Source organism: Mastomys coucha, unplaced genomic scaffold (assembly GCF_008632895.1).
Source record: "Mastomys coucha isolate ucsf_1 unplaced genomic scaffold, UCSF_Mcou_1 pScaffold18, whole genome shotgun sequence".
Taxonomy (NCBI): Eukaryota; Metazoa; Chordata; class Mammalia; order Rodentia; family Muridae; genus Mastomys; species Mastomys coucha.
The window spans coordinates 7,223,209-7,236,929 of NW_022196900.1; the positions used below are offsets into that span (position 1 = coordinate 7,223,209).

Sequence of the window (13,721 nt, forward strand, 5' to 3'; positions counted from 1 at the left end):
TCCTGGCCTCTTCCCATCCTGTCTCAGGATCCACCTTCCCACATTGTACCTCCTTCACCTCCCAGACTGACAGATCCTGACTAAACAAGGAAGCTGCACAAGAACAAGAGCATTCCGTGGAACTGAAAGAGAGTAGACTCTGAAGAAGGGAATCCAGGAAGGTGGGGGTGAGAAACCCTGCAGAGGCCCTGCCAGGATGGCCTCTCTATGTGTATGACTGGGCTATTTTGCCTCTGATTCCCTGAGGTTTTACCCCTTAAATTGGTCGCCTTGACCATCACTAGCACCCACTCACATCAGAAGAACATCTGTGAGCAGGTTTTTAGGTCATTGAGAGCTCCTGGGCTGAGGAACCAGCACACACCAATGAATTAGTCATGATCTTCCTCTCCTGGAGCTTCAGGTCTAATCTGGTCTGGTCACATGACCACCTGTCACACTCTTATCTCCACACCTTGAAGCTCTTCCTTGATATTTCAACTGTATATTATTTCTTTGCTCTTCTGAAATGTATCCCTCGCCCTTGGCCCATCCTCCAACCAGCACCGTCCAGCTTCAATGACTGCGGGAGCTCTAAATGGTACGAAGCGCACTTTGGCTTGAGGCAGAATCCTTTGCCATCCGGGAACCAGAGGGTTGTCCCAGAATGGACATCATCTACCCAGCTGTTGAATGTCCTTGCAGCCACCACGAGCCGATGAGGACACAACCTTGAGCAAATGTACAGATCCCTCATACAGATAATGCCTCCCAGCTTTGCTCCAACACAATTCATGTGCTCTCCAATGTACCCATTTAAAGCAAACAGTCTAGTCATGTTCAATATGGCACAGGTTGTACAAATGTCACCACAGTTCATTCTAGAACATTCTTTCTGGTCGGCCTAGAAACAAACCCCACAACCATTAACAGTCATCTCACCCTCCCACTGTCTCAAATCTCCCTGTCACTGTGCAAGCATCAGTCTGTCCTCAACAGATTTCGCCTCCTTTGGATACTACATATAAACAGGACCATAGAATGCATAGTTTTCTGTGCCTGGCATCTTTCACTTAGTATACAGTTTCAATCCTCATTAGCATAAAGATTCATCAACACTGCAGTTTCTATCAACAGTTCATTCTTCTTTTATTGACAACATTCCATAAGGGTGACATGCATTTTATTTATCCACTCATCCACTGATGGAAACCCCTGCTGTGAGCATCCAGGTACTAGCATAGCATATGCTGTCTCTGTTGGATCCAGACAGGGGCATGGATTGTTGAAGCATGTGGAGACTCCGTATCTGACATTCCAAAGAACTGCCGAGCTTTCCAAAGTGACTGTTGAGAACACTTATGGAGTCTGTAGCAGTTCTAGAGAATCCCCTTAGGGAGTGAGAAAGCCATTTGTGTGGCCAGAGTGCAAAGGAGAGCTAAGTAACCCTTATCCACCAAAGTCTGGAAGAGCCAATCCAAAAGATTACTGGTTAGGGTGTGGCAGCTCCGTGGGACTTCCTTGGGGACAAAGGCACAGGTGTGAGCTGGAAGGTCATTTTGTTCTCATTTAGAGCTACCAATCAATAGCTACCAGACCCAGGGATACAGGGCAGGAGGGACAGATAGGGACACTTTTATATTCTGTATTAGAAAGACACATTTGTACTCCAGGTGGCAGAGAATTGTTGGCATGTACTTATTAATACTTGAGTGTGAATACACTGTTAGTGCTTTGCTTGTTTGGCGCTCACACCTCTTCCTACCAAGCCAGATACCCCAGGAGAAGCTCAAAGTTCACACTGGCAGATACTAACTAAACTCAATGTTTCAAGACGTGTCCCAGCCCAGACATCCATAGAATGAAATTTCAAAGAAAGCCCGCAAGGGATACAAAGGATGATAATGAGAGTCACAGGCATTGCCTCCGGAATGTGACTCCAGAGGGGCGAAACTGAGCTTTGGAATGACTGGCTGCCTTTCTTCCCACCCCTTCCCTCATTCCCTATAAAGCTTCCTGGATGGAGATGAGCTGGAAGGCAGGTGTTTGTTTGTTTGCTTGCTTGCTTTTTAATTTGGTCATCTGGGGCCAAGGAGATGGCACAGCAGGTAGAGGTGCTTGCTGCCAAGCCTGACGATCTGAATTCAACCCTTGCAACCCATGTGGTAGAGGGAAGTTACGTGCCATGGCACATGCATGCACAAATGAACGAGTAAATGCAATTGAATTTAAGATGTAAATCTTCTACCTTCAGGAATGATCTGTTCTCTGAGTAAAGCATGACATCCAGACACAGCTCTTGTCTCTGCTTGGCCTTTGTGGCCACAGGCAGTGTGAGCTCCCGGATTCCCAGCCATGATCACACCCAGAGCTGCCTCCAGCTGCCAGGATTCTCAGGTGTTAGAGACAGAAGTGAGGATCTGATCCACATGGACAAGAAGACATCAAAGCTCCAGTAGACTCCTGTGCAGGAAGCTAGGCTCAAGCTGGCAGGAGCCTGTGTTAGACTTTCTGTCGCTGTGACAAAACACCTGGTACAGACAAGGCTGGGATTACATCCTAGGCTTCCAATGTGGAAAGTTACAGCCCATCATGGTGGGGATGGCACGGTGGAGTGTGGAACAGCTTGCTCCGACCAGATATGTTTTCAAAGGCACGTCCCTGGTGACATGCTCCCTCTGGGAATGAAGTGTTGAGTGCATCCACCTCTCTGAGACATTTCATATTCAAACCCCAGCAGACAGCTTAGGGAGGTTGGGCATCATTTATATTTCAATCATTTAGAAATTCTTCTCTTCCTCAGACAAACTTGTATTCTGTTTTTTCCCCCTTCTTATGTATTCTAGGCTGGCTTCAAATTTAACATATAGCCAAGGATAGCTTCGAACTTCAGATCCTCCTACGTCAACCTCCCAAGTGCTAGGATTGCAGTCATGTGCCACCGTGTCTCTTTTATGTGGTGCCTAAGACTCATATGTAGAACTTTGGGCACTGGTGACAAGCACTCTACAAACAGTCACATCTTCAGCCCCTCCCTTCACATTCTTTATTTTTTAAAAAAATTCTAATTTGGCATGATGACTCACACTATAATCCCAGCACTTGGAAGGCTGAAGTAGGAGGATTACCATGAGTTCCAGGGTAGCCTGGGTGACATAGCAAGACCCTGTACATTGTGGAGTGACTCAATCAATTAATATGTATGATCCATATACTTATTTATGGTCAGAATACGAGGCACCTACTCTAGATACCCAATGGGATTGCTGTATAACACTGCCGTTCTTACAGCTTTATTTGTATATTATTATTGTTATTGTGTGTGTGCAGACATGTGTGGGAGTCAGAGGACAATTTTGGGGAACTGGTTTTCCACCGTAGGTTCTAGGGCTCAAACTCAGGTTGCCAGTTTGCATACCACACACAGCACACCAGCTAGGCCATCTCCCCAGCCTTCCAGACTTAGTTTTTGATGAAATGCCCTATTTTTCTTAAATCACACGGCTCCTGTCTCTTGGGTTTTCTCTTTGATAAATACCTGATGTTAAAAAGTGAACTTGGCTTCATTGATGCTGTGTGTTTTCAGCTTCGAGTGTGCTGGTTGGCGCACCTCCACCGAGCTCCATCCCTACCCCCACTCTCTTTCAGAACATTTTCCTTTGAGACAAGATCTCACCAAGTTGCTTAGACTGGCTTTGAACTTGCTGTCCTCCTGCCCCACCCTCCCAAGTAGCTAGGATTACAGGTGTGTGCCACCATGCCTGGCTATTGTTTTCGTTTCATAAAAAGGAAAATAGCATATGCTCAAGGTGAAATGGTACCTGCCAGTCACCCTCAGTCTAAGAGGACAATAAAGAGGCAGGCAGGCAGCAGTGACAGGCTGGAGCAGGCCCAAAGAGGCCAGGGCCTACACCTTGTTAAAGAGGAGCTAAAAACCCAGGGTTCTATGTGAAACCTTCAGCCTCCAATGGTTGACACCAAAGATAGGAAACATGTACCATCTTGTAGTTCTCTCCCAGCATCTCCACCATGGTCCTCTTAGCCCTGTTCACCATCCCCGGCCTGTACTGCACCCAACCTGCAGTTGAGCCATGAGCATGGGCTTGGCTGACCTTGTGGCCTGAACATATCCATTGTAGCAGCAGACTCCTGGGTATGCATAATGATAGTTGATTTATAGGCCCTTACAGGGGAGGTACTACTTACTAGGAGGCAGGGGGCATGGGATCCCATTAAACGTTGTCAGTGAGTTAGATAGGTTATGTCTTCTCCATGAGCCTCAATTTCTTCACTTATAAAATGGGGAAATTACTCACAGGTTTGTTCAAAGCAATGGTTGTTGTCAGCCATAACCAGTAGGGGGCACCAAATTAAACCAAACGAGACCCACCTAGTGAACGCACTCCTACTTGGCTGGGAAGTTACAAATTAAATTCCACTTTGCACGGCACTTGGGAGCCATCATCTAACACAAACAGATTGGGAGTGGTACAAATAACACCACGAGGAAAGGTCTGTACTCTTCCTGGGTGGAATTTGGGGGCTGTTTGACCTTGGCAATGACAGTCTGTGTCTGAAATCTTCCTTTCTTGGAGACCAAGATGGTGAGGCCAGGGTACCTCTAAGGGAACCCTGTCTATCACCAACGATCTGGTAGAAATCAATGCGGGACAGCATCCAGGTGCGGAGGTAAGGGAGGAGCGGGCTGTAGCTGACTTCTGCATGCCCTTGCTGGGGCTGCGTGGTGATTTGGTCCTGGTCCAGGGCACGGGCTCATCCCGATCTCACAAAGGAGTGCTCTCAGAGACCTGGGTGGCGGCGTGTTTTCCTGCAGGAGCACGATGCTTTTCCAAACCTTTTGTGCAGGTTGCCGCTGCAGCCACAGAGACCACCCAGCCTGCCAAAGAAAGGAATTCTTGTGTGCAGTTGACAGCCCTCAGGTTGATGGCTCTGCTTTTGCCCTGGAGGCTGTCACTCGCAGAACAATGGCAGCTAGCAGGGTGGCTCTCACCTGAGACGGGTGCTGCCGCCAGCGGAGCGGGAAAACGCGAGTCCTCAAGCTGCCAGGGAACCCGCCTGTCTCCAGAGGCTGCTCAGGGCTGGGATGCTTTCAATCTGCTGATCAGAAAGCAAAGAGCTTGAGACCTTAATCCCAGTTCACAACACCACACACAGACACAGACACACACTGTATATTAAATAAGACAAATTGTTAGTATGAAAACAAAAATCTCTAAAACATCGTTTTGGGTAAATGAAGTCTTTCATATCTCATGGGGTCTGATTCATTCATATATATATATTTGCAGGGAAGGCTAGCTGCAAAGGGATGTGGGGACTTCCCGAGATATGGAACTGTTCCATGTCCTGATTGAGTGACTGCCAGTGTGTACATGCCCTTGTAAGACGACTCTCAACTGTTAGCTTTAAATTCCTTCATTTTACACTATGGCAAATTTCACCTCCATATCACTTATTTTTAAAACTGAATTACAAACAAACTATGACTTTTCTTATTCACAAAAGAATTTCAGCCATATAGGGATTGTTTTTAAAAATACCATGGGACCCAAGCCCTGGAAAGAAAAATCACAATAGAAGACAGCAAAAATACAGATGGTTTACAAAAGGGAGGTGAAACTCAACTGTACTCTCATTGCCTGGAGATTTACATGGCTACCATTTTATATTAACACCACCGCTCCCTTGTTTTCACAAAATAAATTGTTTTGTAATCTAATTTATTTATCTATGCATCAAGCTGACAGCATAGATACACAGTTAAGACCTCATGAGATACAAAAAAAAACCAAAAAACAAAAACAAAAACAAAAAACAAAAAAACAAAAAACAAAAACCAAAAAACAAAAACAAAAAAACAAGTAAAAATTCTCCACGTCTCACTTACCTCCAAATCATTTTTATCACTGACTTATACATTATCCTTAAGACACTATGGATGAAGACATTATGCATATGGATGTTATCCATAAATATGATATGCATAAAGATGGTGTGCATATGCGTGTGAGGCTCCCTTAGAGCACAGACGGCAGGCATTCTGTCCATGCAATCTGTGTCCATGTCAGCCTACTTTATATAAAATGACAGCTTGTCTTCCCAGGTCATTAAAATGTTTCTCTGATGTCTTTTTTTACAGGCTTTCGACTGAAGCAGAGCATAAGTGGAAATATGCCTGGTCTACAGATCAAGCCCCCTGCACGGTTACACACTGACTACTTCATAGCCAGTACGGATGGAGAAAGAGAGCAGTTCCAGGGTCCCAGAACCTGCTTTGGACTGTCTTCCCCGAAAGGCCTAATTTCTCATTTCTGTTCCTCCCTGTTATTGGAACATTATACAGTGGGTTGTACAACATTTATGGGTTTTAAAGTTTATTTTTTTCAGTATTGTGCATATGTGCATGTGTGGTGTTTCGGTGTGTACTTGCTGTGGCATGCATGTAGAAGACAAAAGAACTTTTGTGGAGTCCATTCTCTCCATCCACCTTTCAGTGGGTTCTGGATTAAATTCAGCTCATGGTCTTTCTGAGCGAGCACCACATGGCCTGCCCCTACTTTTATGTTTATATTCTCCCGTTCGTCAGTAGGTAAATGAAATCCATTCATGGTACATATAATAACGTATTTGCTCTCTTTGCCATATAGGTTGTACCTCTGTATAAATACATCACAATTTCTTTCTTCTACTGTTGATAGAAATGCTGGCAATTTCCAGATTTGGGCTATTTTAGTGGGCATAAACATTCTTCCGATGTCACTGGTGAATGCAGCTGTACAGCTGTATACCCTGTTAACTGTTAACCACATACTTAGGAATACAATTGCTAAATCATAGTCAATACATATACATATGTTTAGCTTTGGCAGTAAAAGCCAATTATCTCAAAAAAAAAAAACAAAACACAAAAAACAAAACAAAACAAAAAAAAAACCACAACTGGCTCCTCTAATTTACCTCCCATCTCCAGTGTATAAGTTCTAATTGCTTGCATTCTAAACTACCACACCTATTTTAATAGCACATCATTGCACAGTTAGGAACCCACATTCTTTGCCATCAACCTCTGACCTTCTCATAAAGCCTGAGCACCCTTCCCAGAATATGATGTAGTAAATTTAAGCTTTATCATTAACATGTTAAATAACACCAGCTAGAGAAGGTCTAATAATGCTCAAAATGAGCATAGGTATAAAAGGACATGGCTGAGGGCATGGCTCAGTAGTAGAGTGCTCACCTACCATGCACCAGGCTGGGTTCAATCCCAAAATTTGTCCCAGAATACATGTGTTAGCCTTTTGTACTGTTCTTTTTATGAAGGTACGTTCTTGACTTTTCCAATTGTTGTAACTATTTATTATTTATTTTCATGGTAAGAGGAGTTGAACACAGGGTCTCATATACACTGTGCAAGCGCTCTACCACTGAGCTACATCCCCAGTCCTTCATGTATGCTTTATTTTTGTATGTTTTATTTTGAGATGGTGGTCTCACTACATTACCCAGGCTAGCCTTGAACTCAATTTTTGTAGCCCAGGCCTTGATCGTGTAATCACCATGCCTCAGCTGGAATTACCTGGCTTATTTTTTGTAAGAACTTCCCATACGAACATTAGCTGTCTGAAAATTTTTAATCATATTGGTCATTTTGTGGTTAGGAGGAATGATGCTATGTTTGGTGAAATGGCACCAACTAGCTATACCAGACATAAGGGCATAGGAGAGACCATTTTGTCCTACAGTACTCTGAAGTTAACCAAGACTTGGGGCTCACTAGCTCAATTTTGGAAGTAAAAAATAAGAAGTCACAAAAGGGAAAAAGCTGAACTCCCAGGATGGGAAACTCGGAGTTAGGAATATGTGAGAACCATTATGCCTCCCGCCCCAGCAAAGGTCTCCAAATCCCCCGTTCCCCAGGGAGAGGGAGTCAAAGGTCCAAGGTGTGTACACAGACAGCCCTTAAAAGGAATGTGGGTTTTGTAGCTTGGGATTTTCCTCCCCTTTCTAAGCACGTTTCGCATGCCAGCAAAGGGTGTGCATATAGGAGTGGGGGTGCAAGGGGGAGTTCAGGGTTACGTGTCATGTCATTCCTAAGCCATTTAAAAAGGAGAGCCAAGCCCGGAACCTTCCATGGAGCTGAAAAGTCCCTTCTGGTCTCTTGGTGCCTGGATTCCTGCGAGGGAATGGCTCAGGAGGAAGCAGCCCAAGGGTGGGAACTGGGCTTGGGTCCTGGGAAACGTGACGGGTTGAAGTGGTTTATTCAGTTCTGTGCATGTGCTTCACAATCATAAAATACCCCCTTTGTTACAACAGACAGATGAACTCTCTGCTTCACAGCCTCATACCTGAAAATCAAAAGCTAGCAAAGGTCTCTGCATGCCTATGACAGTGCACCTACATGAGTCTCTGCACAGGAGGAAGGTTTTCTGCTAACTGCTTCAAGCAGAGGTTACAGATCGCACACCTCTCTTAGAGACTGACCATGACAAGTTTATTCAACACTCCAAGAAGTCACAAGGATGGGCTGGTTGTTTTTTCTAGAGTTTACCAAGTACCTTTGACCACTGAACCTTTTCTCAGGTAACCTTCAAGACTTCCTAGGGAGAGACCTTCCCATGGAACTTAGTTTGAGGTAGAAAATGCATTTATTTCTAAGCTAAGTGTGGTGGCTTATATCTGTAATCCTGATACTTGAAAGCTGAGGCATGAGGAGAATTGTGAGTTTCAATCCAGCCGAGGCTACACAGTGAGTTCCAGAGAGCCTGGGCTACAAAAGGAGAGCCTACTGCCAGGGGAAGGGGAAGAAAATAAATCTGTATGATATATATTTATTAGTGACAACTACAGTATTTTAAATCATTGGCATATTCTTCAAGATTTATTTTTATTTTATGTGTAGCGGTGTTTTGTCTCCATGTATGTCTGTGCAACACCTGCATGCAGTACCTGCAGAGGCCAAAAGAGGGTACCAGAACTCCTGGAACTGGAGTTATAGACAGTTGTAACCAACCATGCCGGGGTGCTGGGATCCAAACGTGGGTCAAGCAACCAGTGCACTGAACTGCTGAGCTCTCTCTCCAGGCCTTGTGTTGTGCTTTTTAATGTATAAAATAGGTTGTGAAATGTCTTTATTGTACAAGAAAATTGTTGTTAATATACACTCTCTATAATGTATTCTTGGGTGACTCAGGCTTGAAATCATTCTGTTTGGTTTTTTTTGTTTGTTTGTTTTTGTTTTGTTTTGTTTTGTTTTGTTTTGAGACAGGGTTTATCTGTGTAGCCCTGGCTATCCTGGAACTCACTCTGTAGACTGGGCTGGCCTTGAACTCAGAAATCCATCTGTCTCTGCCTCCCAAGGGCTGGGATTAAAGGTGTGTGCCGCTACTACCCTGCGAAATCATTCTTAATATATCTTAATATTCTTATATTCTTATATCAACATTCTTATATATGTTATTATTATCAACTTACAACCTATTTTCAAACTTCTCAGCATCATCATTATCAACTTTTATGACATTGTTAAGTGCAATTTTCACAAACACACATAAATAGATTTTCTGTTTAGACCATTAAATGGTTTCAGATTGGAGTTTTGTTCAGTATGGGCCCTTTCAAGTTTCTGGCAAAATATAGAAAAGTAGAAAGATCTATTATCTGTTCCCCCAAACAAACCCTGCAATGATTTTCATCAGTCTTTCTTTATATGTACAGTTTTTACATAGTTAAAATCTGACTTTGTAATTTTATGTATTTACTGATTCAACATTTTAGCATTATTTTACATTGATTTTTTTGTGTGATGATTATAGAAGCAAAAAAAATTGAAGATTTACTTCTTTCTTACACACACACACACACACACACACACACACACACCATTTGCATGCAGGTGCCTAAAGAGGCCAGGAGAGGGCATCAGACACCCTGGAACTGGAGTTCCAGGTCATTGTAAGATGCCTGGTGTGGATCCTGGGAACCAAATCTGGGTCCTCAGGAAGAGCATCAGGTTGTAACTTTATTTTTTTCCAAAACCTGCTTTTAATGATGGTTTTTAGATGCTTTAAGCTCCCTTCTAGCTCACCACCCACCAGAGGTAGTGGGAAAGAAAGGGTACAGGGGAAGTGGACTCGTTCAGAAATGGTTCTTTGTAGCAACTCCCATCTGTGCTGTCTGGAAATCGGCAGTTCAGTTCACAGGCTAGCAGTGGCAGCTAGATCCACTTCAGCAGTCCAGTTTGGTAGAGTCGGGATAGCAAACATGAATCAGTAGCAGTGGTTCTACCTAGCAGGAATAGCTAGGTCTCAGTCTTGACACAAGTCAGCAGGAGGGACCAGGGCCAACAGGAACACCAGGAAAAGTTCCAGGCTGTGCCTCAGCATCCTTGCTTGTCTTGTCTCAGCACTTGTATCTGTCTCAGCTGACATCTCTCTGCCAATCAGCTGGAATCCACAGAAGCAACAAGAAACAGCAGCACACCACCAGAAGATATTTTGGTGTGTTTCTCTCTATGGAGTCCTGACCAAATGGAGCTCAACTACACAAGGCGGACCAAGATACGCATGTCATTAGCAAAGAATCCTTCATCACATGTCCTTTCATGAGCTTCTTTTAGCAGAACATTCTTTTACTTGTGTTTGCTTCAGTTAAACCTTCCTTCACATGTTTCCCGCAGCAAAACACCATCCAACTGACTTTCAAAAGAACCCTTAAGTTTCCATTCAGCATGTGCATCAGGGAGCCATCTCTGTAGCTCCTAAGCAAGATGAGAGACCATCTTCTAAGAGGCACCAGTAACAGCAAGTCTTTGAGATCCAGGAGGAGTGGCCATGTCCTCATGGAACACATGGGCATACATGCTGTTCTTCTATGATGACTCTAAGTGTCCAAGAGGCAGGAGTCCATCTTGCCCCAGCACAGACCTGTCTCCACATTAAATCCACTTGGCTCCCACAGAGCTCCTCCTACCTGGGTACTAAAATGTGGCTCTGGGAATCACTGTAAGTTGAGGGGCCCAGGCTAGGAGGGATGGGGAATGCCGATCTCCACACAATAGAGAAAATGCAGATAATGGGGCTGCCATCATTAAGTCTTGCATTTTTTTTTCTCCCAGATTGGTTATACCATGAATTTTGAGCTCGTGGCTAAAACACTTACTGTCTGTGCTGGAGTGATGGGCCAGCAATTGGGGGCATATGCTGCTCTTACAAAACAGTACCTATGTCGGGCAGCTAACAACTGCTTGTAACTCCAGCTCCGAGGGGATCAGATGCCCTCTTCTGTCCTGGGTACTTGCATTTGTGTGCACATACCCATGACAGACACATAATTTAAAATTTTAGAAAAAAAACAAAACCAAACTGGCCTTACGTGGTCCTGATGAGAACCTGTATAAATGTAAAAGCTGAGACCCAGGGGGCTTATGTGGTTTGTACAAGGTCCATTTCAGCTGGCTCCTGACAGCTTTGGAGCCCAAGCCCTGGTCTGGGGGGTCCAGGTCTCTGGCCCTTGCACCTTATGTGCAGACTTTCTCCTCCTTCCAGACAGACACACAATGTTAAAGTGCGGCTGTCCTGGGCTTCGTGGAGTTAGATACTTGAATGCGACAGAATGGATGGGCTTACAACAAAATCCTCCTAATTCCTCAGTCAACTGCTCCCAGCCCATATAGATCGTCCGTGGCTAGGTTGTCAGCCTCAGCTGGCAGGTGCTGCGTGTTCAGAGCAAAAAGCACACAGGCCTGGGGGGTGGCTTTGGTTTTCATAATGGCCACAGGTGTTCTGGTCTGTCTTTGGGCTTCACCCCTTTCACACTTCGCCAGACGACAAAGCCCCGGTGACGCCCCAGCCGATTCACCTCTCTGAGGCCTTACAAGACAAGAGGGATTTGCTATGGGAGGCAACTTGCATTTTCTTGCCTGTCTTTCCCTTGGGAAAGTAGAAGTCTCAAAAACAGCGCCACAGTGATGATTCTGAAGGGTGGCTCGGGACTCCATCTGAGAAGGACACTTTTTTTTTTTTTTTAAGCTAAAGTGAAATTTAAAAAAGCATTCTAAAGAAGACTGTGTGATATTAGAGTAAAGATTTGTTGGAAGCAGCTAGAAGGCAGTGAGGAAGAAGCCATATTCTGTTATCTTCTTTAAAAACAAACACATTTTCAGTATGAAAAGCATGTGCTTTGTCATTCAACATCGTTACGGATTGATATGTCCCCAAGCCTGTCACAAGTTTCAGCTTTCTCTTCAAAGCCCTTAGAGTTTCCTGAAAGATGGCCTCCGTTTCCTCATCTAAAAGATGGCTGGTTTTGAACGCGTGATTACTGAGGCTCTTTCTAGCCTAGTCACTAGTATAGATCCATCAGTCAAACTCCACGTCCCACAATGGGCCTCGCCTTTAACTCTTTCGGTGCACACACAGTACACATTTTCCCTGTTTGCCAGGGCAGGCTGAGGCCGTTAAAAGGTTTGCCACACATGGCACACAGTGCCTGCGGTACAGATGAGTACAGAGTGCCCAGCCTTGCTTGAGCTCGGAGGGTCAGAAGGATGTCAACAGGTAGAGACAAGGATGCAAGCACTATGAGGCCTCAGAAGAGCAGGAGCCACGCCAGGGCCACAGGTGACATGGCTAGAACAGGTCCTCTCATCTTTTACCTGATGTCACTGTGGTTCATACGTCCCATGAGGAGGCTCCTCAGCTCAGGCCTTTCACTGGGATTCAGTCAGCTGGCTCTTTGCCACAGTGCCTAAGAGAGATGACTACATTCTTGCCCTTGAAGGCTCCTGTGTCTGTCTGTAGCATCCTCTCTAAGTGCTGAGGGAACAATAGTTACACCGTATCAATAAAGCTTTCAGACTTCTACAGAGACCTCCTGAGCACTATGGAGAGAGGGGTTGGCGCATGTGTCTGGTCTGTAAGGTCAGGACCCCGACCCTTTCCCACAACGATCCCTTGACAGGTCCATGTTTTGTCTGGAGTCCAAACATTTCAGAGTCAACTATATTATGGGGCCTTCCATGTGAGGGGTTAGGGCACTCAGACTCACTCAGATACCTCAGGATTCCTCTCCTTGGTGAGCCTCAGCTGTACAATCTGTAAAGTGGGTTTCATGCTAGTTTTCTTACCCGCTTAGAGTACTCCTAGGGCTGATAAGGGAAGAATGGGGGATCAGGTCCCTGAACTCTAACCTGTGCTTTACACACAAGGAAAGCAGTAGCAGAGGTGAGCTGCAGGCCCAGGAGTCCCCCGCAACTGGTAACAGGGCTGGATTAGGAGCTCTGTCTTCGGAAGGGAAGGCCCACCAGGCTGGTGAGACAGACATGACAGATCTGAACACGCTATGTAAATCTCACCATCTTAGACAGCGCTAGGCTTTAATCTGCCTGACAGTTTCTTTTTAAACCTTGTATCCCGAGTGGACAAAGTCTCGAAGTCTCGAGACTTTGCTTCTTAGCCTTTTAAAAGGAGGTCTGGATGGAGTGTTTGGATTTCCCTCCTGGCCTCTGGTCCTAATCTCCTGGCCACCAGCTGCTGTGTCAGCAGCGACTTTGTCCACCCCGTGCCTCTTAATCAGGAATGCAGGGAATTAGTGAGTGCATAAGGCCACTTGACCTTCTTCAGGGTGACACGGCTATGATGGAACAGGCTGGGGTGGTCCCTTTATTGGCAAATGATTCTTACCTGGGTTGGGTAAACATTCCTTAAGCCACACATCACTCTCAG

General features: G+C 45.0%; 1 long non-coding RNA gene across 1 annotated transcript; it reads left to right on the forward strand.

Annotated features, from left to right (window-relative positions):
• The first annotated feature begins 4,392 nt into the window (after positions 1–4,392).
• Positions 4,393–6,352, forward strand: LOC116095302. The gene is made up of 2 exons (XR_004120536.1): positions 4,393–4,491; positions 6,140–6,352. It is a non-coding gene; the product is annotated as an uncharacterized LOC116095302 (long non-coding RNA).
• The last annotated feature ends 7,369 nt before the right edge of the window (positions 6,353–13,721 follow it).